General features: G+C 53.6%; 2 protein-coding genes and 1 long non-coding RNA gene across 4 annotated transcripts in view; 2 read left to right on the plus strand and 1 right to left on the minus strand.

The window, feature by feature from the left end:
- The window catches only part of Syn3 (synapsin III), a 444,971-nt gene that overhangs the window by 189,724 nt on the left and 228,386 nt on the right, over nucleotides 1-26,861 (plus strand). The gene's annotated exons all lie outside the window — the stretch shown is intronic.
- Timp3 (TIMP metallopeptidase inhibitor 3) overlaps nucleotides 1-26,861 on the minus strand; it is a 49,572-nt gene that overhangs the window by 16,747 nt on the left and 5,964 nt on the right. The gene's annotated exons all lie outside the window — the stretch shown is intronic.
- LOC125616620 lies at nucleotides 7,537-10,285 on the plus strand. The gene is made up of 2 exons (XR_007347345.1): nucleotides 7,537-7,856; nucleotides 8,200-10,285. It is a non-coding gene; the product is annotated as an uncharacterized LOC125616620 (long non-coding RNA).

Here is a 26,861-nt window from a genome sequence, read left to right on the forward strand (position 1 = left end):
TCTCTGATCCCTGATGCCAGCACAACCCTCCCCTCCCCAGCAGCCCCCACACCATGCCCCAGCCTCACGGAGCCCCACCAGACACTTGGCACCTTTAGACACAACGCAGAAGCCTCACAGGGCACACAGTAGGGCACCTAGTGTATTTTTGCTGAATACATGAAACTAAATATTATTTGGTGTCTAAAGCGCCCCACCTGGAGGAGGGTGACTTAAAAATAGATAAATAACTCTCTGGTGTCCACTGTGGGAAACAACCAAGTCCTGGGCCTTGCTGGGTCACAGGAGCCGGGGGGCCACGCTACCGAACTTTAGGGACTGGCCAGCCTCAAGGACACCAGGAGAAATGAGGGCCCTAGGAACTCAGGGGCCAGAGGTACAGGTGACAGGCGATCCCAGGGAAGCGAGGCAGGCACAGGGCTACCAGGAGTCCCCCAGTCACAGAGGGGGTGGAGTCTGCCTGGGGGAGGGGCGGGGGAGCTGCCTGGGGGTGACAGGGGAGAGGGATCTGGCCCGTCCTGCAGGAGAGACTGGGTTTGCTGCACGTGGATCAAGACCTGGGAGGAGGGGTGAGGAGACCGGCAGAGGAGCATCTGGGCCCAGGCAAATCCAGGCCCCACTTCCCGCCCTTCCAGGAAGACGCCCCCCTTGGCCCCCACAAGTAGGCTCCTCCTGCATCCTACCCAGGTCCCCAGGGCCCTTCTCTCTTGTCAGTTTCAAAGGGTCTGCTCGTTGATGTCAAAGCCAAGGCCAGACGTTCAGATGCCCTCCCCATCAAGAGAACAGTCTCCAGTTCAAAGCCGGCCCTGACTAACTCTTTCCGTTAAGTAAAAATATTAATCTTGGTTTTATTTAAGCAGGTTTTTTTGGCAAGAAATGAACGCCTGTGGCTAAAAATAAACCCAAATACACACACACACACTCAGGGAATCTGGAGAGATGCAAATCATTTCAGCCCAAGTTTCCATCTCAGCAAAGGCTATTAAAACCGAGAGGATATGAAAATCTCCCGGTGCTCCCTCCCGGGGCTCAGTGCCCGCCTTGTGCTCTGGGGTCCCCCGGGCAAGGCTGTCCCGGGGATGCCCTGAACTGGGCCTCCCGGGAGGGAGGGGGAGCGTGGGGCTCCCCTCACCTTCTAAGCACCGAGCATTTCTGCTTGGGCAGCCCGGGAAGCACCAGGCCCCAGCTGGTATCTGTTGGCCAGAGAGGGTTTGAGGGAGGGCACGTGGGCCCAGAAGGTCAGGCTACCTGGAACTTGGAGATGACCCAAGAGGAACGCAGAACAAGCCCGGAACCCCCACTCCTGTTTTCCTGGCTGAAGAGACGACCTCAACGGTCAACTATTAAGAGGCCACATGTAAGCGTCACCACCCAGGCGTATGCTTAGTTTGGGATTAATGCACTTAATTTCTAATCTAACTGCTTTTAAAGCCAGTCACCCTTAATTGCTTCCTGGGCCACTGGCAATTTGGGAGAAAGATACGGATCATTGGGTCCAAACCAGGGGAAAAGCCCAAGGGCTGGCTGGATTCTGGACGCAGGGCTGACTTTCCCAGGGAGGGAGAACTTCCCACCTGGGAAGGGACACGGCACTTCTGAGGTCTGGGTCTGCAAGCAGCCAGAAATGCCACCAAGGGTTCACCAAGCCTGACGGGAATCACCGAGGCTCACTCTGCAAAGGGAGGTCAGGAATGGTCCCTGGAAGCCGTAAGGACGCAAGAGGGAAAAAGGTGGCCCTGGGCCACAAAGCCCCTCTCATTCTCCTAGAGCCAGAGGGACCCACAGGCTCCACCCACATCCCCCCCAAGCCCCTGCCCATACCCCCCCCCGGGGGGTTCACAGAGTCTACAGGATTCACTTGACCAACTCTCCAGAGCTGGCCCCACTTTAAGATGTACCACTGCAAGTCTTCCAGCCCCTGCCCAGCATGCCCCCTCTACGCTGGCCTGTCCTGGGATGTCCCCGGTCTTAGCAAAAATGCCTCCCTCCCTGGGCTTCTGCCATTCCTCTGTCTGCCTGCAAGGCCCACAGGCTGAAAGGCCGCCACCTCGGGAAGCTTCTGCCGGCCCCAGGTGGAGTGGGTCCTCCTGCGGCTCCTTCCAGCAGTGATCTTTAGTGACCAGTTCCTCGGGGGTCACTAGCATTCCTAAGGACAACCTGGTACACCTGCACCTGGCATAGTGTCTAGAATGTAGCAGAGGTTCCCAAAAGTTCACTGAATGAATGAACAAGACTGGTGGAGGGGCGGACCAAAGGAACCGGGTAGGGAAGATGGGAAGGTTTTGGGTTGATCCTGTGGGGTCGGAAGTCCTGAAGGAAGAAGTGCCTAATAGTGTGATCTGGGAAACCAAAAAGGGACCCTTCCCAAAATACTAAAGATTCACACCAAGATGGAGGTGAGTCACAGGACACTGCTACAGGAGTCCCCAGTGAGCTGACTGACGGCTCTGTGAAAGGAAACGCCCAAGCCACCTACAGATGAGGACCCGAGGCTCCCAGCCTGACGGCCACGACCCCATCACGACTGCCTGCCGGGAGTCCCCACCAAAGGCTCTTCTAGCCCTGCCACTGCCCTGGTCCCCTGCAGTGGCCAAGAAGGGGGCAAAGCAGGCCAGTCGGCCCCTTGGGCCCCATCTCCTGTCCTATGTCCCTCTGTCATGGTGTGGGGTTGTTGGCTTGTTTTACTTTGATGCTCTTCCCTCTCCTCCCTGTCCTCCCCCTCCTCCTGCCAAGTGTGCTTGGAATTAACTTATTCACTCGTTCAATGTTTATCCACAAATATTTAAGGGAGAACGTGTCTGCAATCCCATGCCACATCCTGGGGATCCGGCAGCATCCAGGTAGACAAGGTTCCTCCCTTCAGGAACCGTCTTTCTATCTTGTGAGGCCAGAAGGCGGGAAGTTACAGTACGGAGCAGAGGCCCAGGTCTGGAGGCTGGAGGGCCATAGAGGACCCCTAGGAACAAGCTCGGGTTCTGCACGCCCTCAACATCAACCCACGAGGATCCCCTCCCAGTTGACTCGCCATTTCTAATCTTCACGATGAAGATCTAATGAATCTCTGTCTCCCTCTGCCCCCTCCCCGCTAGGACCCCTGACCCTCTTGGAGGGCATCTGGCTAGCCACTGGTGCCACACAGGGTCCCAGTGCATGGTGACCTTCCTGAAGCCCTGAAGCTCAAGGACATTCAGGGGTCAGAGATGCCCACTGTGAGCACACTTGGCCGTGTGAGCACACTTGGCCGGGGGGCTCAGACCACCCCCCACCTCCTGTGAGTGCTCCAGCCCCTCCCCAGGGGCCCATGGGAAACTTTATCCCTCACAGTGGCCACCAGATTAGCAGCCCGGTCTTCAACCACAGCCCCTTTGAAGCAGTGCCCAGAAAAATAGCGTGCCCTCCAACGGCTCTCAGGACTTCCAGCTGGGGGGGTCAGGTCGTTTGTAAGAGCAGAACAGCTGGCAACATCTCAGGAGCTGTCCAGAGCGCTTTATTTTCCTCTTACTGGAGATTTTGTTTGCTAGGAGAGCCCAGGGGCCCCAGGACAGGCCTAGCAGCAGGACCACCGTTAAGCCAAGGAACCTCCCCCCGCTGCACCCAGACCTGCAGACCACATCTGCAGACAGCGACTCCATTCCCAGAATGCCCTGGGATGGGGAGGGGGGCTGCAGTGATTTGAACCAACAGCCACGTCTGCTCTTTCTGGGGCCCATACAGCACAGATGCCAAGGACCACTGTCTTGGACATACCCTTTGGGTGGCTTTTAAAATAGACTAGGCTCCCCCACCTTTAACCTCCACAAGCTTCAGTAAGGAAGACTGGGGACACCAGTGGCCATCGATCCAAGGGGCCCATTGCATGCAGGGGTTCCCAGCCTGGAAACTTCCCTCCCGCTCACAACCGTCACTGAGAGACACTCAGTAAAGAGAGGTGAGAAAAACGAGCCCAGAAGATAGGTCTTCAAGCCCCAGCACGGTTTCTCAGAAAGAGCGCACATGGAGGGTGTGGAGGAATGATTGGAAATGAGACCCAGGTGCCTTTGGAGGGGGCCAACCTCTGTTTTAAATAAAATAAATGGTAAAGATGCTGACGGCTGCCCCCTTTGGTTAATGTGGGTAAAGACGTGAATATAAAGGCAAAGGTTTGATTTCTGAAGAAGCCGCCTGGCCTGGCTGTGAGGCAGAGGCAGTAGCATCAGTGACACACAAGAAAAAGACCACGGGCCCCGGGACCACCTGACATATGCAACCCACTGACCCTGCACCTCTGACCATTCGGCAAATGCTTCTCGAGTGTCTACTACGTGGCAGGCACTGAACCGAGTGGCGGAAGATGACCGCCAGCAAGACATGCACACCTCAGAGAGTAGAGCCAATCCTTAAAACACACCTGCGAGACAGGCAGCAGCGTCTCCAGCGGCTACAGAATGAAAACGAGGCTCAGGCTAGTTAAGAAACCTGACAGAGGCCACATGGCGAGGAATGAAATCCAAACACGCCCAGGCACCAAGCTCACCCTCTTTTTGCTACTCAATATTTAACAAATCTGAAACCCTCAGTCAACAAGCCGAGTGCATTGGATGAAGGGAAAGGCTGAATTATCAGAGGAGGACAGCACCAGAGATGAACTCAGTTTGTTAAATACTGACCGAGAAAGCAGGAGGATGGTCATTGGTCACAGATCCGTGATAAGAATCCTGCTGGCATGGTTCACGCTGCTGATTATACTATTTTTTTTTTACGGTTATTAATTGTAATAGGGACTATCTTTCATCAGGTACTTACTATGCAAGATCAGCAATGAATGTTTTATGTGGATTGTTCTATTTGAACCTTGAGGTTCAGGTGGTCCTCAGCCCCATCTTACAGAATCGAGGTGTACAGAGAATAAGTGGCTTTCTCAAGATCATTCTTGCAAGGAAACAGGGGCCCCACCATGCTGGTCCAGGTGGCCTGACTCTGCAGCTCTGTTTGCCATCAGTGGGCCACACCTTCCTTCCAGAAGCATGTGTTTGTCCATAGTACCATGGAGTGGGGGGGCATATTCCATGGGCAGACTCTAGGGTGAGTGGGAATTTCAAGGTCAATGTAACCTCCTTTGAATTTCTTCATCGGTCCCCTCCCAGGGTTAATCTGCCCAGTGTACAGGTGTGTCCAACCTAGGTCAGCCTGTGCCCATGTTCAGCCTTATTTATTTATTTATTATTTATTTATTTATTTTGGTACAGGGATGCTTTAGTACTGAGCTAACATTCCCCAGACCCTTTTATTCTCTATTTTTGAGACAGTCTCACCCAGTTGCTTAGGAACTTGCTAAGTTGCTGAGGCTGGCCTCAAACTCACAATCCTCCTGCCTCAGCCTCCTGAGTCACTGGGATCATAGGCATGCAACACCATGGCCAGCACCATTTTTTGACCATAAGAAAATTCTCCTTCGTACTGCCTCTCTGTGTAGCCTGCTCCCAACTCGTTAACGCCTTGTGGTTACACAAAACGAGATATTTGAAAAGTGTGCCCATGTTCCCTAGTCACTCTCCATCTTGATGGTCCTTCCCCTCCTATGACATGCTTCTGAGTGATGAATACCAATCCCCAGGGTTCAGGGATCAGTGTACAGAGGTGAGAGAGTTTCCGTCTTCCCGACTCGAGATCCTCTCGCTGGGGGTCATTCCTCGTAAGGGTTCACCATCACCATTAAAAACCCCCAGTGTTAGTTAACAATTGGTTGAGAGGGTGGATCTCATGTTAAATGTTATCACAATCAAAGAAAATTAAGAAAATTCTAGTATTTTACACTTAAAGCAGATACTGTTTCCCAACTTTTGATGTGACTTAATAAATAACTCTGCCTACTTTACTAATTAACTGTGCTTATTTGAGTGTGGAAATACAGGATGGGGGGGGGTCTTATTACACAGAAAGGGTGGGGAAAGCAGACAGAGAGAGCAGGAAGCGCCTGACCTGGAGCTGGGAGGCAGACTCTCTTCCTGGTCCTTCCACTCCTTTGCTGTGTGAGTCTGACAAATCAGTTCCTCTCAGAGCCCTTCATTCTACAGAATGAAGAACTCGGACCTGGTGTGTCTGAATGCACCTGGCAACCTGAGGCTTAAGGCTATTGGACTATCACCTTCTATTTCCAATTCATGCCTCTTTTCACCAGTGAGAGTCCAAGGTGCCCTGTTCTCCCTGCTGCCCAGAACTGCATTTCTGAAAGGTTGATCCAACGTCAGCAATGAGGATGCTTCTGATGCCCCCTCTGACCTTGTCTTCAAGGTCTTTCTCAGCCTGTTTTTTTTGTCTGTACGATTTGACGTTGTCAAGACCGAGGTTAGAAGCAGGTACAGAGATCTGGCTTCTCATTAGCCCACCTGGCCAGTCAATCGCGCCATTCAAACGGGCAGGGCCTGTTTGCTACCTTGAGCACTCTGCAGACCCATGACCTTGCCACCAAGTGCGGCGATATCAGGGTTCCCCATTGGGCTCCTTCCCTCAATTTTAGTGACCATCACCTGTTTTCTTCATTAGCCACCAGCATCATCTCCTCTCCCCCTCCTTCTCCCTCTTGCCAGTAACACTGTGTTGTCCAACGGACAGTCCAACAGAGAGCTGATCAGTCAAAATGGAAACAAACCTGGGGTGGTTTCTGTTGTCAGCGTGCTTACAGGGGCGCTGGACATGACTGCCGAGCTACATGTCCCCATCCCACCTACAGAAGTCCTAAGAAGGCTGAGAAGGTGAGGGGCTTCTGTCTCTCATCTCCCAAACCTGTGTTCACCCTAGGAACTGAGACTGCTGTTGGGATGGCATCTCCCGGGGTGCCATCTATTGTCCCCACCGACCAAGTACAAAGACCATCAAGTGCAAGTACTGTTATGGTTTGGATATTAGGTTCCCCCAAAGGCCCCCTGTGAGGCAACGCAGGGAGGTTTAGAGATGAGCGGATTGGGTTATGAGGGGCTTCACCTCACCAGGGCATTGGTCCCGTGATGAGGATTAACTCGGTAACCGTAGGTAGGTAGGGCATGGCTGCAGGAGGGGGGCCATGGGTGTGCGTTTGGGGTTTGTCTTTGTCCTGGTGAGCAGCACCCTATTTCTCTGCTTCCTTGATCATGTCCTGAGCTGCTTGCTTCCCCACACTCTTCCTCCACGATGTCCCACTCGGCCCCGAGGAATGGAGTTGGCCATCTATGGACTGACACCTCTGAAACCAGGAGCCCTCAAATGAACTCCTCCTCCTCTGAATGGTCTCATCTTTCAGTCACAGCAGGAACACAAGCTGACAAAAACAAGTACCACGTAGCAGGTCACGGGGTTTATTTCAAATGCTCCCCAAGCTCCTCAGGAAAAGCTGCTCTCCAAACGGGAGGGCACTCTCTTCCCCTCAGCGGGGGCTCCGTGTCGTCCAGAAGGGCCCATGGGAGGCACAGGGGGGCCAAGCAACCACCTTGACTTCAACTTCAACCGCTTCACCCCGAACCCAGCCCGCCTGATCCCAGCCCTAGGAGTTTCTATTTTTGAAACTGAAGGAATAGTCCTCACTCTTCGCTTTGTCAGTATTTTGACCTTCATTTCCCTCCTCCCCACCCCCCATGCCCCTGGTGGGCAGAGGGAGGGGGGGGCAGTTGGATTTTTTTTTAAGGCCAAACAAAAACAAAACCTTGTCCAGGCCGAGGCCAGCCGCTCACCATGTTCCGGGCGGACTCTGCTACGTGCCAGCAGTGACCGTCAGCAGGATCTGCAGGAAACACCTTGCAGAACCCACTGGGAGAAGCCAGAGGAGTGTGAAGCGGATACGCTGCTGAGGCCAGGCACAGGAAACGGCGTTGGGACTCCAGGGACCAGAGGGCTAACTCAAAAAGGTGGTGGGGCCTTGTCCATCCCTCCGGTGTTTCCCAGGGGGGTTCCTTTAATTGCATATCTTTTCCCAACTGCCCACTGCCCATGCATGTTCTGTGCTAGGGAGACTCTAGAAGGAAGGGGAGAGGTGACTTCCCAAGGGTCTTCTAACCCTGATGTTAGCAGAAGTGCCACCTCTGTAACAGGGGCGCACAGTGCAGTTGGCCAAGTGCACAAGGACTCAGGCAGCCAGGAACCTGGAGTCAATTCCCAGCTCCAACTTCCACTACTCTTGAGCAAACACCTCACTTTCTTCACCTTGAACTTGGAGAGGTCACTGCATTCCCTGTGCATATGCCCCACAAGGTCGTGAGGATGGAGATATGAGCAAAAGGACTCCACCCGGTGCTTGGGGCACAGCAGCCACTCAGGAAACTGTGAGCTGTGATGATCGGGGGGTGGTCCCCTTTCCCAAGGGAGGGAAGAGGCCAGCGGACAGCAGGAGAGAGGACCAAGTGCCTCCGAGAAGAGAAAAAAAGAACACGCACGGCACCAGCGGGCCCCACACGGGCCCCTGCAGGCTCACAGCCTCGTGCCAACCCTGCCCGGCCTGGAGCACCGGCTGCCCCACTTACTCTTGTTCAGGGCATTTGGGTTTCAGGTCAGGTTGTAGCGCTAGGGACGCTGAATAGTATCAGTCCAAGTGGAATGAACCCCCGGAGTGCGGAGAGCCCGGCAAGAGGCGGGCAGAAAAGGCAGCATTAGAAACGCTGACCTCTCACGACGGCCCAGCTGCGCCCTGGCCTCCCTGTACCCGCGGGTGGGAGAGTTTGGACGGGTCCCTGGAGGCATGTCAGAGTGCACCAGCCCCCGAGCCTGCCTTCCGGAGGAGCCGTGAGTGTGGGAAGCCAGCCCCGAGGAGCCAAGTGAGGACGGAGGGCCATGGGCTGGCAGGGCGGCCCGGGCCAGGGTCAGCGGCCAGAGCCCAGCATTGTTCCGGCTGGAGAAGGGAACAGCCAGTGGCCAGCATTCTGTGGGAGGCCGCAGCAGAACGAAGGCCAGGCCCAGTCCAATTAGGGTCTGATGGAAACCAGGACCACTGTTCAGAAACAGGAGGCAGGCGGCCGGGCCGCGGGGCAGACGGGAGCATGTGGCTCCCATCAGCTCCCAGGCCAAGAAGCAGGCCTACATGTGGGCGCGAATGTAATGCCAGGGCCCGGGGCCCGGGTGGCACCCCCGCCCCCACCCCATCTCTGCTGCAATGAGGTGCCAATTGGGGGCCCAGCAGGGCAGAGGGGACATGTTCCTTACTGGGCCCGCTGTTTGGGAACAATTACAGGCTTCTTTCGGCACCAACAAGAACAGGAAGCCGGGGAGCACTTTGAACCACCAGGCATGATCATGAAAGGAGGCTCCAATCAAAGAGGGCATCGGCCTCGTGTTCACGCCGCTCAGGCCTCTGGCTTGGGACTGAAGTCGGCCGTGGTGCAGGGCGGATGTTGAGAAGTCCCAAGCTGAATCGAACAGGTCATTGTTTGTCCCTGTCCCCTCTTCTTCAACAGTACACTCCGAGGGGTAGAATTGGTGCCAGGGTCAGCTGGGAACTTGTGCCAAATTCACGTCCACTGCAGGAAGCAGCTGGTGGCCTCCTCCAGGCCTCGAGGCTGACCCTGGGGCCGTGGGGAGGGAAGGACCAATCTGCCCTCAGAGAGCCCCATTTCTGTCTTCCCTCCCCCATGAGGGGGACCCCTGATGAGGGAGAAAGTGCATGAATTTCCTCCACGTGACTGTCTCTGTAGCCACTCCCCCTGCCCGTCTGGGAAGGCCAAGTGCAGGGGTGCAGAGGAGGAGCCCAGCACGTGGAAGGAACTCAAGCTACAAGGGTGGGGTGCTGTGTCCCCCAGGTCAGCTGCCCCGTGAGCAGGGGCAGGGAGCCTTAGTTCTAAATGCCTGGACCTCTAACTCCTGGGGCACGTCTCCTCCTGTCCCTGGGCCTGCGTCCCCCACTGGGAGTGGAGAGTCTGTGAGTCCGGGTGCCCTGCCTGTGTCTAGAAAGCTCACCTGGAGGAGCAGAAGAGACTTCTTGAGATTCCGGCCCCTCCTCCCTGGGAGCCTGCCTGCAGCAGGTGGCTGGATCCCTGACCTCCTTCGGAGACTCCCGCTCAGGCAGCAACCACCAACAGATGGCAGAGTGCCCCAGGGCCGGTATCTCGGCATGATCTGCTGCTTCCCATCAACACGGAAGAATGTGGCCCTGAGAGGCAGTGTGCCCCTAAGTGGCTCTAAGAACACTTCTGCATGAGTTTCACCCACTCCAAGCCTGGAGCACAGCTCTGCCAGTCTCCAGTCTGGGGAAGTACGGCAGGACACGTCACCTGTCTGAACCCCCATTTCCCCATGCCTCAAAGGGCACTCCCTCATGCATTTAATAAACATTAGAGTTTCAAAGTAACTTTGAAGCAGTGAGCAAGTTGAACTTGAACTCTACTCTGGGGAGGGCGGATTGGCCTACAGGATGGTAGAAGAGACAGACCAGGCAGTAAACAAAGCCCCAACACAAAATCAGGTACTAGGTGAAAGTGGGATAGAGACAGCGTTGGGAGGCGTGGGAGGGATCTTTAAAGGAAGGTCTCTCTGGGAAGTGATCTTGAGTTGAGACCTCCATGATGAGAAGTCAGAGATATCCAGGCAGAGGGGACAAGTTCCCTCAAGGCCACGAGGCCAGGAACAAACTTGGAGCCAGGAGCATTTGAAGAACAGCTAGAAGTGCATGGTCAGAGTAAAGCAGGGAGACACAGAGGCCAGACCTCACAGAACCTTCTAGAACTTGTTAAGGAGTGGAGAAGCCATGGGAGAGCTTTGAACAGGGAATTGCTAAGATGTGAGTGACATTTCAAAAAGTGCACTCTGGCTGCTTTTTTTGGAGAAAGGATCGAAGGGGCCTGCCGAGAAAATGCAGGAGTTAATAATAGTCCTAGCTACCTTCCCTGTCCACCTCCCCAGGGCCTTGTAAACCTCACATGAGATTCATGCTGACACCCAGAAAAGCCCAGAGGCACGGGTGGAGGTACACATTGTCACATGCTTTAAAATCCCCTGCACAAGTAGGAGCTTGCAGGGCCTGGCACCAGGCTACTTGGAACCAGGCTCCTGTATAGATTTCAAGGAACCAGGGCAGGGTGGCAGACTCTGCCCTGCCCCAGCTCTGCAGCTGTCCAGGCCCAGATGAATCCACAGATTTAAACTGGGAGCATTGCTCTGGGCCACGCCCGGCTCTGCTTTTGCTGCTGGTGCCGGACAGGGGTAAACTAACACCCAGCAATGCAGAGAGGCTGACTCTCCACTCCTCAACTCCTGGCCTGGTGCACGCTCTTCTCTCCTGACCTCCCTTTCAGGACTGGGAAGGAAAGACCAAGAGAGCTGGAGAGCTGTCTAATTTAGGGACCTTTCATTTGAGAGTGGCTCCCAAGAGGATAATGACTGGGCACCCACACAGGGCCCAGGGATTTAAAGAATGGTGACCGCAGCCCGCTTCCTTCCCCAGGGCCTCCAACTCGGAGGCTGGAGGCCAATCCCAATATCTGCCCCTGGGTTCCCTACAGTGGAATGGCAGGGACCAGAACGTATTGGAGGGTGCCATGTGGATCAAGAGGGAAAGCTGAATGGCTCGCTCCTGGGCACCTTTGGGGTGAGAGGCTGGGGCTGAACCTGCTAAATGTAATACCATGTAAAATGTCAGGAAGTGCAGAGAAGAAAATAATCAACAAGATGATATGGAGGGTGTATCCGGTTTAAAAAAAAAAAAAAGAATTCTGTGTTAACTTCTCAAGAGTTCCACTCCCTGCCACCTGTACAACAGAAATGCCAAAATTTCCCAAAACTTGACAAAGTGGGACTGGGGTACCTGCTTTCCTACTGCAGTTCCTGGTCCTCACGTTCCCTGTAGTTTCCAGAGCCTTCTCTGTAGTTTTTATTTTCTTATCTTATTTCTTTTGACATATAAGTTTTGCAACTTCACTTGCTTGGGGGGGGGGGGTAGGCAGGAAAAAGTAAATGGAAAGAAAACTATCATTTTTTAAATAACCTGAAACTCCCTCCATACAGTGGTAGGTACCCTTTGCATTTATATTTTACATCCGGGACTTTTCCCTCTGCTGCTATAAGCCTGTAGAGAATCACAGAGACCATCCTCGTGGGCAATCCGGGTTCTTTCCATGCAAATGTGTCAGTTCACATAGCTCTGCCTCTTCCCTTGCAATCGCCGTGTTGTGTTCGACTGCATAGATGCAGAACCATTTGTTGGACATTTTCCTAAACCACTCTGATAAACATCCTTGCCTGTTTATATTTGATACATACACATATGTACAGATAAATATTTACATGCCTGTATATATACACAAGCACATACACAATGTGCGTACACAGAGGCATCCTGACATCCTGACCCGACGATTTCCTCTGGGTCTAGAAGTCCTCTCCTCTTTTTAAACCTGTCGTTTTAGTAGTCGTTGAATTCCAATCAGCAGACCCTCTGCCCCCATGAGCAAGCCCCTCTGCAGATAGCATAATTGAGAAACCATTAAACGTGGTTTTCCGGGCCCCACGAGCTCAATCCTACCTCCTCACATCCTCCCAGCCATGGTCACTGTCCCTACTCCACAGAGTCCAGCTGGTTGCCAAGCCTGAAACAAATTCTACACGCCTAAGTCTGACTCCTTCTCCAGTCTCATTGGACCCAGCCTGCTACTTCAGAGTTACAAGGTCTAAGTTGACATCCCAGGACAGATGGGGCCACCAGGAGCTCAATCACAAGCCCCAAAGTCACTGGTCAAGACCACAAACGAGGTCCCTCCCAGCCTTCCACGCGCTCCTTGGCTCTGAGGCCCCGAGCCTGGCTGGTGGCTTTAGTATGCCACAGGCGTAGGGAGCATCCCTCTGGTCAAACAGTGAATGAAAACTGCCTCCTCTCTTTGCTCAGGCATCAAAGGCATCTGCCTCCCGCACTGGTCCTAGAGCAAAAGGACGGGAGCAGAGGAAATGGGTCCCAACGTGCCTTCTGAAGGCAGCCTTGCTAATGACCCTTCAACTAATAAAAGTAACCTGCCTTTTATCAGGGCACGAGGAGTCTGCACCATGCACACGCACCTCCAGTCAATTTGGATTCAGCAATTCTGTTTGGCATGGGCAAATGCATTTACATATAAATATGATTTTTAACTGTGCAAAATATGCACACGCACGTGTGCAGACACACTCAATTTTAAAAGAGCACTTCCTCCCCAGTGATTCCTGGGAGCTGGCAGGGGTCTGCTGTCATTTCAGGTGGTAGCAGTCCCCGTATGATAATGGGGTTTAAAGATACAGAAGGAGACTGTCTTATGTTGTCCCTTTCCCTCGCCCTGCAAAACAACTCAAAGCTGAAGCAAGAGGTGGCCCCCGTGGAGGGATAGGGAGGAGGCACCGTGTTCAAAAGCCACCTGAGAGGTGTCTGACCCTCCTAAGCACCACCTCTCACCTTCCTCCGTGCGACTGCACACAAGGTCACTGCATGACCTTTCCATCTGTAGGTGTCAAAATACCTTCACCTGCCGCACCCTGCACCCCTTGTACAGGTGGTGGTGCGGTCTGTGGCAGGGTGACTTGCCCTCAGCACTTCCCAACGGGGATTCCACTCTGACTGCAACCCAGGTCTCTTCACACCGCCTCCCTCCCAGCCCCCATGTGGCCTCTTTCTCACTGCCACGGCCACCAAGTTTCTTCCTGCCCGTCAGTCACCATGCTGCAGGCCCAGAGCCCAACGCTCATGGCCCCCACGTCTCCCTTTGTGATGCTGCCCCCCCCCCCAGTTGCTCTTCCTGCTGGTGGGAGCTCACCCACGGCAGTCCACCCCTTCCAGGCCTGGCCAGCTCTGACCGATCCACAGGACCCTGGCTACTTGTAGGGACAGGAAGGGCCTACTGCATCCTGATTTCTACGGCTCTCTTTGGCAAGCCCCCAGGTGCAGATCTGGCTCCTCTATTTAGCAGAGGAGCAGAGGAAACCCACCCCACCCACAACCCTGCCCAGGAACACCCGCTACGTTCACCCCCCGTGGCAGGTCCCAGCGGGTCTCTCTCCCACCACGGGTGCCTCAGAGACGGAGGAAGAGTTCACAGGAGGAATCAGGGCTTACAGGGAACAGCACAGGATGCAGAGCCCCCAGCAGCCAAGGGGGAGCACCCCGGGAAGGGATGGGTTGTGTTGGCTTCCCACCACGGAAGCTTCTGGATCCTAAAGCAGGGGATCCGCTGAGCCTTGTTTTCTCACCATTGTTCTTTTATCTGATTACAAAAGTCATGTGTCACTGTTGTGAAATTTTATTTTCCAGAAAATGCCAGCCAAAATTAAAATCCATCCAGAATCCTACACTCCAGAGGTAACTGGGGTGGATATTTGGTATATAAACATTCAGACCTTTCTCTAAGCATCTATATGGATATTCATAATTTTTTTTTTTAATAAACCAGTTTTTGTTGCTCAAAAGTGCATCCTGGGTTACTCCCACAATGATGCACTTAAAAAAACAAACAACAACAACAACAAAAAACCCTCAAGCGTATTTCATGGGTCCCTGGCTGTCCACTGAATGAGTGCGCCGTCATTGAGGCAATCTATTTGCAACAGACACTTTGGCATTGCCTATGAATTGTGGGGGGGGGCACTAAATTTCTAAAAGTCTGATTGCTAGTTAATTGCACATTTGGGGGGCTGCTCTGGATGCTGAGGGTTAGACTCTTCTCCTGAGAGGTGACAACACGTGCTTTTCCTCTCAGCAGCCCTGGAAGGTGAGACCCAGTGTTGCCAAGATGGGAAATGCCAGTACCAGGATTTCCCCCCAGGGTCCTGCCAGGCCCAGAATACCACCTGGAAATCCCCAAAGGCTTTGGCACATGAGAAGAGCCCGAGGGGGAGAGGACTGACAGACGGGGGTCCGGCTCCTCCCCCCACAGAGCTCAGAAGCGGGCAGCGTGGGCGGGGAGTGTCAGGGCCTATTTGGGGCCGTGATAAATACTTGTCCCAACCACTGGAAGCTGCCTTCCTTCCCTCTCCAACCAGAGGTGTGGCCCTGGGGCAGGGCTTCACCTCCTTCAGCCTGATTTCTGTCCGTCTGTCCTGTCCTTCCCCTGAGACCTTCTTCCCTCTGTGATCTTAGAACCAGCCTTAAGCTCAGAGCAGACAGGGCCCCACTCTCCGCCCTCCATGTCCCCAGTCATTTCCCTGTCCTTGATCTGTTCATTATGAATCCATTTTTATGACCCCTACCCCTCACGAGGGCCACGTGACTCCTGTTGATACTAGCACGGCAGTGAGGACCCTGTGGTGGTCATCTCCCACCCACCTTCCCATCAGCCCCAAGGTGGAAGTGGGATCCTTCCCAATTCTGCAGCTGGGAACACCGAGGCCAGGATTTCTAGTCAAACTCCCGCTCTGATAAAAGGCCGAGCTGGGATTCCATCTCAGGTCTGCTTGAAGCAAAGCGCGTCCCTTTCTCCATCCGCCCCTGTTGCTCCGATCCAGCCCTACAGACGAGCTGGGAGCCGGCACGGGGAAGACTCCCGGTCTCAGAAGCAGGGAATTTCCTAAGCCAGACGTGAGGGCTGAAAGAGATCTCTCAAATTGGTCACAGCTGGCTCAGGGACCTTGAAGCCAATCAACACACCTCTCCCCAACATTTCCCATCTATAAAATAAGCAGTGAGAGAATGACTTAGCAATATCTGGCGAAATCAGCCTCCCTCTCTATCATTATTCCTGAACTTCTAACCTAACAAGGGAGCCGGTGGTCTCCTTTCCTCCTTCCAAGAAGCAACACCCACAGACTTGGCTTTTGCCGGTGTTACTGAGCTACTGTGACCCCCCCGCCCCAGAACTCATCCCAACGCAGCACCGCCCTTGGGTCTCCAGTGCTCCCTGGCTCCTGGAGGTAACCAGGCCCTGGGGATGTCCTCTGGACTCCTGCCCACCCCGAGCCAGGCACACTGTACGGGCAAGATGTTCCAGCTCAGTGCGGGCTGGGGAAACTCTCAGGCCAACCCCAAAGACTGTCCTCACTCTAAAAGTTAATGGGGTTTAAAAGGAAAAAATGCCAAAGAGCTGATGCCCACTTGTCCTTCACTGCAGACTCGGAGGTGCCAGGCCCCCAGGTGGTGCCAGGGAGGTGGTAGAAAAAGTGGGTGACCAGACAAGGCACATGCACAGGAGACAGGAGGAAATGCTGGGGAGCTGGCTTGTCACCAGGCCCAGGGACAGTGAAGAGGGCCTGAGGCCCAGGAGCCAGCCTCAGAGATGGCCAGAGCAGGGTACAGGGCTGACTCACAGCATTTGCTGAGCCAGGAATGATGCCTCTCCCGCACCTTTATATGAATCAGAAAAAGTCACCCAGGGGGGCCGGCAGCTGCATTCTGCAGCAAACCAAAGGAACCTTCCAGGCCCTGACGCTCTTGGGCTCCAGGAAAAAAAAAAAAAAAGCCAATGGGTTTCCTACTTTCCTAGAAAATCCTGTGGTAAGATGGATCCCACAGAAAACCATCCTAGGTGTAAGGACTTCCCTTGGGCCCGTGGGGAGCACAGGAAGTCAGGCATGGCAGGACCACACGGAAGGCCACGTGCGTCTGCTCTGTTCTGACCTTTTGAAAACAAAAGATGAGGTGGCCAACGGGGGCCACCGAGGTGCCTGCTCAGCTGTCAGAGCTGGAACAGTGGAGAAGAGAGTGCAGATCCACAGGAAGTGGGGCACAGGCCGAGCCCCCAGGGTAGGAGTTGGGGCTAAGTCATTGTTGTGGCCTCCAGGGCTTTACCTTGTGCCTGAAACACAGTAGATGCTCGATAAACATTTGAGGGACAGATGTGTCCGTGGCCCTTATATGAATGAGGACCTGGATGCAAGTACCCACTTGGGTGGGAGACAGCAAGATGTGAGATGGCTCTCAAGGCCCTCGTTTCAAGGAAGGGGACGCTGGGGGCTCCGAGGAAGGCAGAGACACAGCCCCATTGCATCTGCTGGCCTCCACCTGGGGCCAGGCTGGGGTCTGGGAAGGAGACCTCGGGTCCTGCCAACATGGCACCCTGTCCTCTGTGTGTCCTGAGACGCCTTCTCTCTCAGCCTCCCTCCAGCCCTTTGGCCTTGGGGATCTGCAGAGAGCCGAGGGGCAGCTCCCGGCAGGTGTAACCCAGCACCGGCGGAGGGAGGCCAAGCCTCCTCGTGCCAACACAGATTATTTCCTCTTTCGCTCCCTCAGTGCCTAGTGGAAAAAACAAGAAAACAAACTTCCCCTGAGCAACCGGACACCCCGTGACCCCCTGGCCCAGCAGCCAGCTTCAGCTGCACCTTCATCCCCCCCTCACCTATGCCTGGCCCAGGGGCGGCCTCGCAGGTTATTTATAGCTGTGTCAGAGGAGGAGGAGGCAGGAAATAGGAAATTATGAAGGAGGGGACAGGAGGAGAGCAGGGGCTGAGTGGCCCCGCAGGCTTGGAATCCGCCGCCTGCCTGGCCCGTGGCGTCAGCCCTGGACGGCGAGCGCTGACCCAGCCCAGACACTCCTGGCTGCGGGGCCCCACCTGCTGCCAGCGTCCCCTAGTCCAGGCCCAGGTGGAAGCAGTTCCATCCCAAGACGGCTTCCTGGGCTGACCGCAGTGACGCCAGCTTTTCCGACTAGTTAATAGAGCAGAGCTGGGGACCAGGCAGGGGCAGGCAGGGGGCAGGCAGGGGGCCCGGCCCTGGGGAGAAGAGTTGGACAAACTGTCCCGGAGGGTGTGGGCGGGGGGACACCCAGCCTTCCGCCTCGGCCAGCCCCGCCCGCTGCTCCCGTCCCCTGCCTATCTAAACACCCTGCATGGTCACCTCCAAGAGACCCAAGACGTCCCAGGAATGGCACCACCAGGCCAAGGGACCACCCAGAACGGAACAGCACAGCCAGACCCGGGACCCTATCCGGTGGCGTGTGCAGCCCTACTGTGCCCTGGGCCATGTCCACAGATCTGGAATCCCAATGGGCCACCTCAAGTCCTGGGTGGACAGAGGTAAACATCCATGGAATAATCGCTTCACCAAAATACCCCCAAGCACCCGCTGAGATGAGAGGGCATTGGCTTCCAGGCGATTTTGGATGACGTGCTGATGATTCTTCCTGTTGTGCTTGTCACAGGCTGGTTTTGGCACAAGTGTTGACTCAGTGATTCTCTGACAATGACAAGTGGCCTCTGGGAGAACGTCTGAACCTCTTGAACCTCGCAGGTGTAAGAGCTCTAATCTGATTCCCCAATGTGCTCCTGTCCGCAAGAAAGATCCAGACGTGGATGGAAGGGATCAGGGAGGGCAGGATGCAGCCCGGTGACCCGGGGACCAACACGTCTGTGACAGTTCAGCACCGTCTCCCCATTGCACTTGTGCTTTGGACTTGCAAATCATGAGTACCTCCCCCTCCCGTTGAGCCCACAATGGTATAAGCAAGGTGACAGGTGCCATAGTTTGGATCTAGAATATTCCTCACCCCATATGTTAAAAGTATGGTCCTTAAATGAACGCTATTGGAAGGTGGTGGAAGCTTGAAGCAGAGTTTAGAGGGAGGTCTTAGGTCCCTGTAATCGTGCCCTTCAAGGGATTATGGAACACTGGTCTGTTTGTTTCTCCCCGCCCCCACCCCCTTCTCTCTCTCCTTCCTCTCTCTCTCTCTCTCTCTCTCTCTCTCTCTCTCTNCTAGAGCCTTTGCAGATTCCAATTCCTTGGAGCCTCCCAAGTTAGGACAGACCTGGATCAGCCTCTGATTCAAAGCTCCAGGACCCTTCCTGAAGGCTGCCTCATAGTCTCCCTCCGCACCTCTTGCAGGTCAGCAGGTGAACAGGCCTGCCCCTTCACACATTCCCACTATGATGCATGATGCCAACACAGGCCCAAAGCAACAGGGCCAAGTCACCATGGACAGACACCTCTGAAACTCTGAACCAAAATAAACCTTTTCCCTTTATCAAGTTGATCACTTCAAGCATTTTGTCACAGTGGCAGAAAACTGACTCTCAGAGTAGGATCTGAAAATGTGATGTGTGCCCCAAATTGAGTCAAATAATGTCATAAAGTAATATCAATATCAAGTAATATTATAAAGCAAGTCCTTAAACCTAGCACATAAAGCTCCCGTCCCTTTCCCCAACAAAGTACCCATTCACAGCTGCAGCCATTTCTGTTTGGCAACCTCCGATGAGCACCTTCCTTGTGTAAAGCAGATACTTCTTCCTTCTTCTTTTTCTACTCAGCAACCTTGTGATAGGCAAATGGGCAAAGAGGGTCTTCATAATCCTCATCTGGGCGGTGTCTCGCCAACTGGGCTCACAGGTGCTTCTTGGGAAAAACCAGTTCCTTGGCCAGATATGCTTGGGAAACAGTGGACCAGACAAAGCTGAACAGGTCACTGTGCAGCAGGACTTCTCAGAGCCTTTAAATGCTAATGGTCCTTTGCCACTCCAAAGGGTGAATACAATCAGCAGATTTCCTAAAGTTCAGTTCTTCAGACTCGTACTGGGAAACTCTGATCTAGGCCCTCCCACAGCACCAGGAAATCTTGCCTGCTTCTGTGCTCACGGCTCACCTGCTGACCTGCAAGAGGTGCGGAGGGAGACTATGAGGCAGCCTTCAGGAAGGGTCCTGGAGCTTTGAATCAGAGGCTGATCCAGGTCTGTCCTAACTTGGGAGGCTCCAAGGAATTGGAATCTGCAAAGGCTCTAGGGAACACCAAGTCTTGACGATGAGGCAAAAGGAGGCCGTGCTCATCTTTCTAACCTGGCAGGACAGCAGGCCACCAGCAGAGACAGGGGGAAGCAAACCGAACTTGTCTTTCCCTGGCATTCCAACCGTGCGCGGTTCTCCCGGAAAATTAAAAAAGGGAAGACGACCAAAGTCATGAACTAAAGGTAGCAAAGTTCGGCCACCTGCAGGAAAACTCAAATGACCTCCCTCCAAAGTGCTCTTCATACACAGCATCGAGATTTCCTGCCTCCGGGGGCCCACCTTCAGTATTTGTTTATCCCTCATCTCACCCTCATTTATTGAGCAGCTACTAAGTGTGATGGCCTGTGGTCAGGAATACCCATCAACTTCCAGGCAGTGTGGCTATTCTTAGTTTTCTGATGTCTATTTAAAGAGTGTTAATCTTCTGCGCCTCCCCCCCCTGCAATTAGACACATACCACTTTCCAACCTCATGCGCTGACCTCGCCCAACTGGGAAGGTGGAATGGACAAGTGTTCTTCCCAGCCTGCTTAACTTGGCCAGGAATGTGGCCTCCCTGGGCTAGGCCAGCCTGGGAATCAGCCAACCGCGAGGAAGTCTGCCTTGCCTGGACCCTTCCAGGGGTCATGGAGCCGGGAGTCTCCCTGTTCTTTTCCTCCCAGGAGTGAGGCAGAAAGTGCTAGGAACCAAGCACAGTTTGGCGGAGGAGTAGAGCGAGCAGTGAAGAGCACAGGCCGTGGAGCTGGACTCCCAGCTCCCATACCAGCTCCATCTGTGCACAGCACACAGATCTCGGGGGCAGAGTTGGGAGGCCCGGGTGCAAAGCCTGGCACCCCGGGTACCAGTTGTACATTGGACAAGTTCCCTACCCTCTCCAGCCTCAGCGGTCCCCTCTGTGAGGTGGGGGAATAATGACGATGATCAGGGTGATGATAACTCCTGCAGGTTTGCAGTCATCAACAGAATCTATGTACACCTGCGTGAATGCACAGTTCTTACAACAGCGGCAATGAACATGCTTTCATATCCATTCCTCGGCCTTAGCTTCTTCCTCTGTGAAACGGAAGTAAGGGTGTTCACTTCACTGGGTAGTAATGAGAATTTAAGGAGATTCAGGATAAAAAGGCCTTGGCATATAAAAAAAACTATGATAACTATTGAATATCATCAAGTATGACGATTAGTTGGATTCCAATTCTACTGCACCTCTTAGGCTGAACCTCTCTGGACTTCAGTTTTGCCTTTTGTCAAGTGAGAGAACTGGGCCAGGTGTCTTCTACGGGGTCACATATATGGATATATGGCCTGCCAAAAGCTTAATCTAAAAACTGTGAAATCTTACCGATAACTTCTGATTACATAGTGAAATTAAGTTTTGGATATATTAGGTTAAAGTATTTTATCTAAATTAATTTCACTTTTTTTTCTCTTTTATAATACGACGAAGGGAAAACTTAAAACTGTATTTGTGGCACTATGCGCGCTCTCCTGGAAGGTGCTGGTGGGGGCTTTCTTTCCCTTTCTGTCCCTCTGCTTGTGGGCTGTGGCTAAGACGCCCCTCGAAGGGAGGCCAGAAGGAATTCGAGCTATTTGGGGTTAACCTTTTTTTAACCAAATAAAACCCAGATGTTTACGATCCAGGTGGGGCATTAAGTTTTAGGAGCCTCCAAGAATCTCCTCTGGCTCAATAAGGAACCTGAATAAATAAAATCCCTCAAGCTGCCAAAACACCCCGGCGCCGGTGCACTTGCCAGCACCCGGGGCTCTCCATCTTGCTCTGGTTTGCAGAGACGTCGCTTGTCCTCTCTAGCCGTGGTTCTTGGGGATCTTCCCAAGGTCATCTCCTCTGTTTAATATGCGAGTTTAGCCCTTCCAAGCAGCTTTTTTCTTATCCAGCCGGTCAGTGCCCAAGATGTCAAAATCTGATTTTCTTCTCTGACACACACACAGCTGAGGACTTGGGCTGCAATGCCACCTTCTTCAGTCATCCTCACTCATCCACAGGACTTTCATTACACGCCTGCTATCCTCAGTCACAGAAGTGCAGAGCAAGCCCGGGCCCCGCCCGGGGATCGGTGATACCCAGCCGTGATAACACCAAGGCCCCACCGCAGCCAGGCAACGGGCCAAGCCTTCTCTTTCCATCATCTCCATGAATTTTCCCACAACCCCAAGAGGTTAGAAGAACGGCTGCACGCTCCATGTTACAGACTGGAACACACAGAGCAAGAAGGGCCACGCAGCTAGCAGCTAAGGGAGCTGAGGTTTGTCCCAGGCCGTCCAACTCCAGAACCATCTCAGAAAGCACAGAAAGTGCAAGAACAGCCCCTAAGCAACATTTCTGGGATCATCAATTTGCTCAAAAAAGCTGTTGTTCATATTCACTCAGAGAGCCAAGAGCCAAAGGAAGTTCACAAGATCATCTGGACTCAAGGTCACAAAACCAGCTGAATCTGACTCAAGGACCTGTTCTGCATGCGCGCGTGTGTGTGAGCACACACACACACACATAAACTATAAGAGTTCACATTAAAATATTCAGATTTCTAGCTTATCCTATGAAATCTAGCAATAGGGGACCCACATCCCAATACACTAGGGCTGGTCAGCAGCTGCCCCTTCACATGGATGGTGGATTCTCCAGCTCTCCACAATCCCCACCACTCTCTGTTGCCTCCCTAATTCCACAGCCAAAGGCGAGTTGCTCCACACCATCACACATGCCCGCTGTTTTTGCCATTAATCTTATAATAAAGAAATAATTTTCATACCCATTTATCCCCCCAAAGTGGGAAAACAAGATATTGGGAAACTATGTAAATATAAATATACATATATTTGCATAAATCTATCTATTTATTTAACCATATACATATACACATATATCTGCTACACGTGAATAATATTCCAATGTGTTCAATATGCAAATACTCATCTTCTGTGGCCAGCCCCCATGGACATTTGGGTTTCTGACCTGGCCTGGATGACAGTGAGAAAACCCAGGTCAAAAGAGAGTCCATCAGAGAAGGACCTGGAGCCCACATCTGCCTGCCCACTGCAGGTTCAGGCCTTTTCCATGAACCCGTTTGCTCAGCACTGTGTCCCACAGAACCTTCTGGAATACTGGGATTCTCACGAACGTCAGTCCTTCTGGTGGCTTGGTCATGAGGAATCTTGGGGCTGGGGTTCCTTCCTGCTACTGGACAGGAGGTGCCCTGTGAGTGCTCAGTGGGCATGGGTTGACCGGGCTCTTCCACGCCCTCCCCCTTCGGGGAGCAAGGGTTCTGGAAGACCACGCACATCCTTGTCAAAGACCTGCATCTGAGCTGGGCTTCCTAAGAGAAGTTTCCTCAGTTACAGCAGATGTTTAAACAGAGCCAATGACCAAATGCCCTGGAGCCAGGAACTGCTCGGCGGACTGTCAGGGCCGCCTTGTTTGGGTGACTATTGCATCTCAACCTATCTCTTGTCCATCGGCTTCGTCATGGGGCTAATGGGTTTCCATTTTTGCCAGGCCCTCCAGCAGCCAATGACAGGCCCTGAAGTGACCTTGATGCTGAGCCTGTGAGCTTGCTTTCTGTCTGGTAAATCATCTCTGCTCCAACAGGAAGTTTGGTGGTCACATATATCATCTGAGGACGGGTCTCGGCTCGTGAGAGGTTTTGTTCAGTCAGAGATCCGTCTTTTGCAACTGCAGAGATCCTGGCTCTGCTCTGTGGAACACATTTCTACTGAAGTTACCTCCTTAAGGGCATCGCGGACAGATTCCAGCCCTCAAGTGCTCAGCTGGACTAGCCAGTCCTTTCCAAGGGAACTTGGGGCCGGAGACACTTGATATAAAATGAGCCTTCAGCAAAATACATGTGAAACCAGGGCGGCTGACACCACCCAGTTAATTCCAGAGTCAGGGGATGAATTTGAAGGGGACTCAGGTCTCCAGACTGGAGGCCATTTCCTCTACAGCTCCCCCCCTCCCCGCCGACACACACACCACTCTGCACCTGGCATTGGGCAGGGACAGGGGTACCGACTTGTCATCCAAGGTTGGTATCACCGATCCATTTGCAGGGCCTTCCCTGTGGTCCCCCGGCATCTCCTACCTGCCTGTCAGAGGCAAACGTGCGGCAGCAGTCTACAGAGAGAGGGGCAGCACCGGGCCCTTGAAGAGTGTCGAACTTGGCCTCACGAGACACGGGTTCCAATCCCAATTCCATGCATCAGCTCTGTGACTAAGCTACCGTACCACATCGCTTCTCAGAGCGGACTACCTTTAAATGGGACCCACCATCCTGCTTTGCTCACTGGGATGTTGTGACCATTGAATGAGATCCAGAGGACTTGAGGCTCAGATGTGGAGAGTTCTGAAACCAGGGTAGGAAGTTTCCTTGTCTCTCTGTCCTGTAGGGGGCAGGTTATAAAGCAGAATGCATTGGATGGGGGGTGGGGGTGGGGCATAAAACAACCATGATTTTGAAACTCAGCTCTCTAAATGTGACCCTGGAAAACATCCATCAGCCCTCAGAATCCCATTTTCCTCAGTGGGGAGAAAAAATGAGAACACTGGCTGTGACATATAGCAAAACCACACTACTAGGATCTGATGCTCACTAGGCCTTTACCTCGGGGCAGGGTCTGTGCTAAATACTGTGAATTTTTTCACATAATCACTAACCCAACGTGGCACATACCACCAATGAATGCTCCCTCTGACCGATGAGCTACCAGAGGCCAAAGATCTTGCTGGAGCTGAGGTCACAAGAGCTAGTGTGTTCCCAAATCTAGAAGGCTGTGTGTCTACTCGTGATCATAGATTCCGGGTCAAAAGGGGACCCTTCCTAACAGATGAAACACAGCACTTTAGCCAAACCCCTCAAGTCCTGCAGCTACGTCTTCATGAAGTCTGATCCCAGCTGGCTCAGAGGCCTGCCTTCCCCTCCCCAATGGGGACCTCAGGGGCCCTGAGACTGCAGAATGAAACCGCCCTTCCTTGTATGCTGCTGTGCTGTCCTGGGCCAGGGTGGGAGCCGAGGACAACTGTCCTGCAGTATTAAGTCTCTGGTTCCAACGGCTCGCTCTGCTCAGGAATTCCCTCTCCACCCCTCACCCCAGCACCCACTCCCGAGACTGTTTTTCCAGCCGGCTAAACTTTACCTTGGCCTCTCTGAGGCCAAGTGGCATAGTCTCCCTTCCCTTGTCCACCTCCACAGAAAGCCAAGTGGCACAGGCCTGGGAGCCTGGGAGTCTCTAGTCTCTGAGCCGTGAGTGCCACTGCCAGCAATAAGGCCATGCTGAAGGTGGATGAGACCTGGGGCTGGGCAGCACCGGGCAGCATGATGGTCACCATTCTGGACCCACTGATGGCTTCGAAAGGGACCAGGAAAGGTTCTCCCAGCCTCCTAGGTCTCTCCAACACATCTTTACTTGAGCAATTGAGCAGAACGACCTCTTAGTCCCCACTGCAGCCGGGGGACACCTGTGGCCTCCTGTCAAGTGCTGTTTACTGAGTCCCTCTCGATAGAGTCAGTACTTTTTCTGACAGAGATGGACACAGGAAAGATGCACCTAAACTCAAGACACTTCCTCTAGGAGGGCCTCCTCATCAACCAGGACACCAGCCGCCTGCTTCCTCGGCCAGGCAGGAGTGCAGAAGGGTGACAGGCAGAGGCAGCGAGGGCGGTAATGCATGGGACCCACCCACAGGACGGACAGTCATGAAAGTAAATAATCATCCTGGAGAGGGACAAAGGGCAATGATTTACTAAGGGGTCCGGCATTGTGGCCATCCAACCCAAATTATAATCCAGCCACCGGCAAGCCATGAGAAAACTTCCCGGGCTTCAGAGGACACCAGGCTGCTTTGCTCTGGGCTGTGATTGATGACTGTTAACAGGTGAAGCCTGAAAGATGGCTTGTCCAGCATCAGCGGACCCCACCAGCTAGTCAGTGGATTAACTCACTGATGCGGATAAACTCTGGGGTAATTGGAGGCTGGTGGGGTATGGCTGGAAGAAGCAGGTCCCTGGGGACATGCCTCTGGGGGCTCTGTTTTGTCCCTGGTGAGCTGCTTCCCTCCACCACACCCTTTCACCAAGATGCTCTTCCTCACCTCGGGCCCAGAGCTGTGCAGTTGGCCCACCACGGACTGAACCTCCAAAAGCATGATCCAAGATAAACTTTGACTCCTTTGAGTTGTTAATGTCAGGTCTTTCGGTCACAGCAAGGAAAGAGTGACTAAAACCCAGGCTGTGGAGATAGACTAACTTTGTATATAAACTAACTGCAGGTTCTGGCTTGACGGTTTCTTAGTGGTGAGATCTTGAGCAAGCGGTGTCACCTCTCTAGCTCCAGACGGATCCTCAAGCGGCTGGGCAAGCCCCTCCCCATGGGATGGCGGACAGGGAAGTACAGAGCTCATCAGTGCAGTGCCTGCAGCGTACTAGGTGAGCCTCGGTGAAAAGCAATGACCGCAGTGGGTGTTTTCTGCGGGGGTGGCATTCAGGAACCTTCTCTCTTTTCTCTGGGAGGGTGCTGGATCCCATTCCCATGGGGTGGGAATGGACTTATCCAGTGTCACCTCTCAGGGGAGTCAGATGTGTCCCTGTGCAGGGTACACAGCCCAGCCATGCTCCTCGCCCGGGAATGATGCCCTTGGGAATTTCCAATGCCGCCCGCCTCCGAGAACCGGGCTTCCACTAGAGACGGTGCTTTGAGGTAGATTTAAAATTGGAGCAAGGGTTAGACTGTTGTGCACCAAAAAGAGGGAATGGGCAGGAAAGTGGAACCGAATGAGACCTGAGGATGAGAAGTGAATGTGGGTGGACAAAACCAAGGCCACGGCACGGACCACGAGCCAGAGGGGCGGCATGAACTGCTGGAGCTGGAGGGGCCCCCGAGGAGGCAGTGAAGACACAGGTGGGGTCCACACTGGCCCCGTCCAAGCCACCTTCTGACACTCATCCCAAGAGTCCGTGGAAGAGCCTTAATCAGGACAGTGGAGGGTTCTGTCGGACCAGCCCTTCCTGCTCCCAGAGTCTTTCCTGACCGGGGCCCATCCTGCCTTGGTCTCAGCAGCCATCCATGCACCACAGGAAGAGGGGCAGGGGGACAGAGGCATGAGTCCTCTTGCTGCCACCACCAGCCCGATCCAGGGGCATCTTCGAGTCAAAAAGCAAAACCCTGTGCTTGTGTGTTTACCCACATGCTTCTGAAAAACCCCAAGGTCAGGCGACTTCGTGAAATAAAAGGCCACTGCTTATTATGAAAGC

Source organism: Marmota marmota, unplaced genomic scaffold, assembly GCF_001458135.2.
Source record: "Marmota marmota marmota unplaced genomic scaffold, marMar, whole genome shotgun sequence".
In the NCBI taxonomy this organism is placed as follows: Eukaryota; Metazoa; Chordata; class Mammalia; order Rodentia; family Sciuridae; genus Marmota; species Marmota marmota.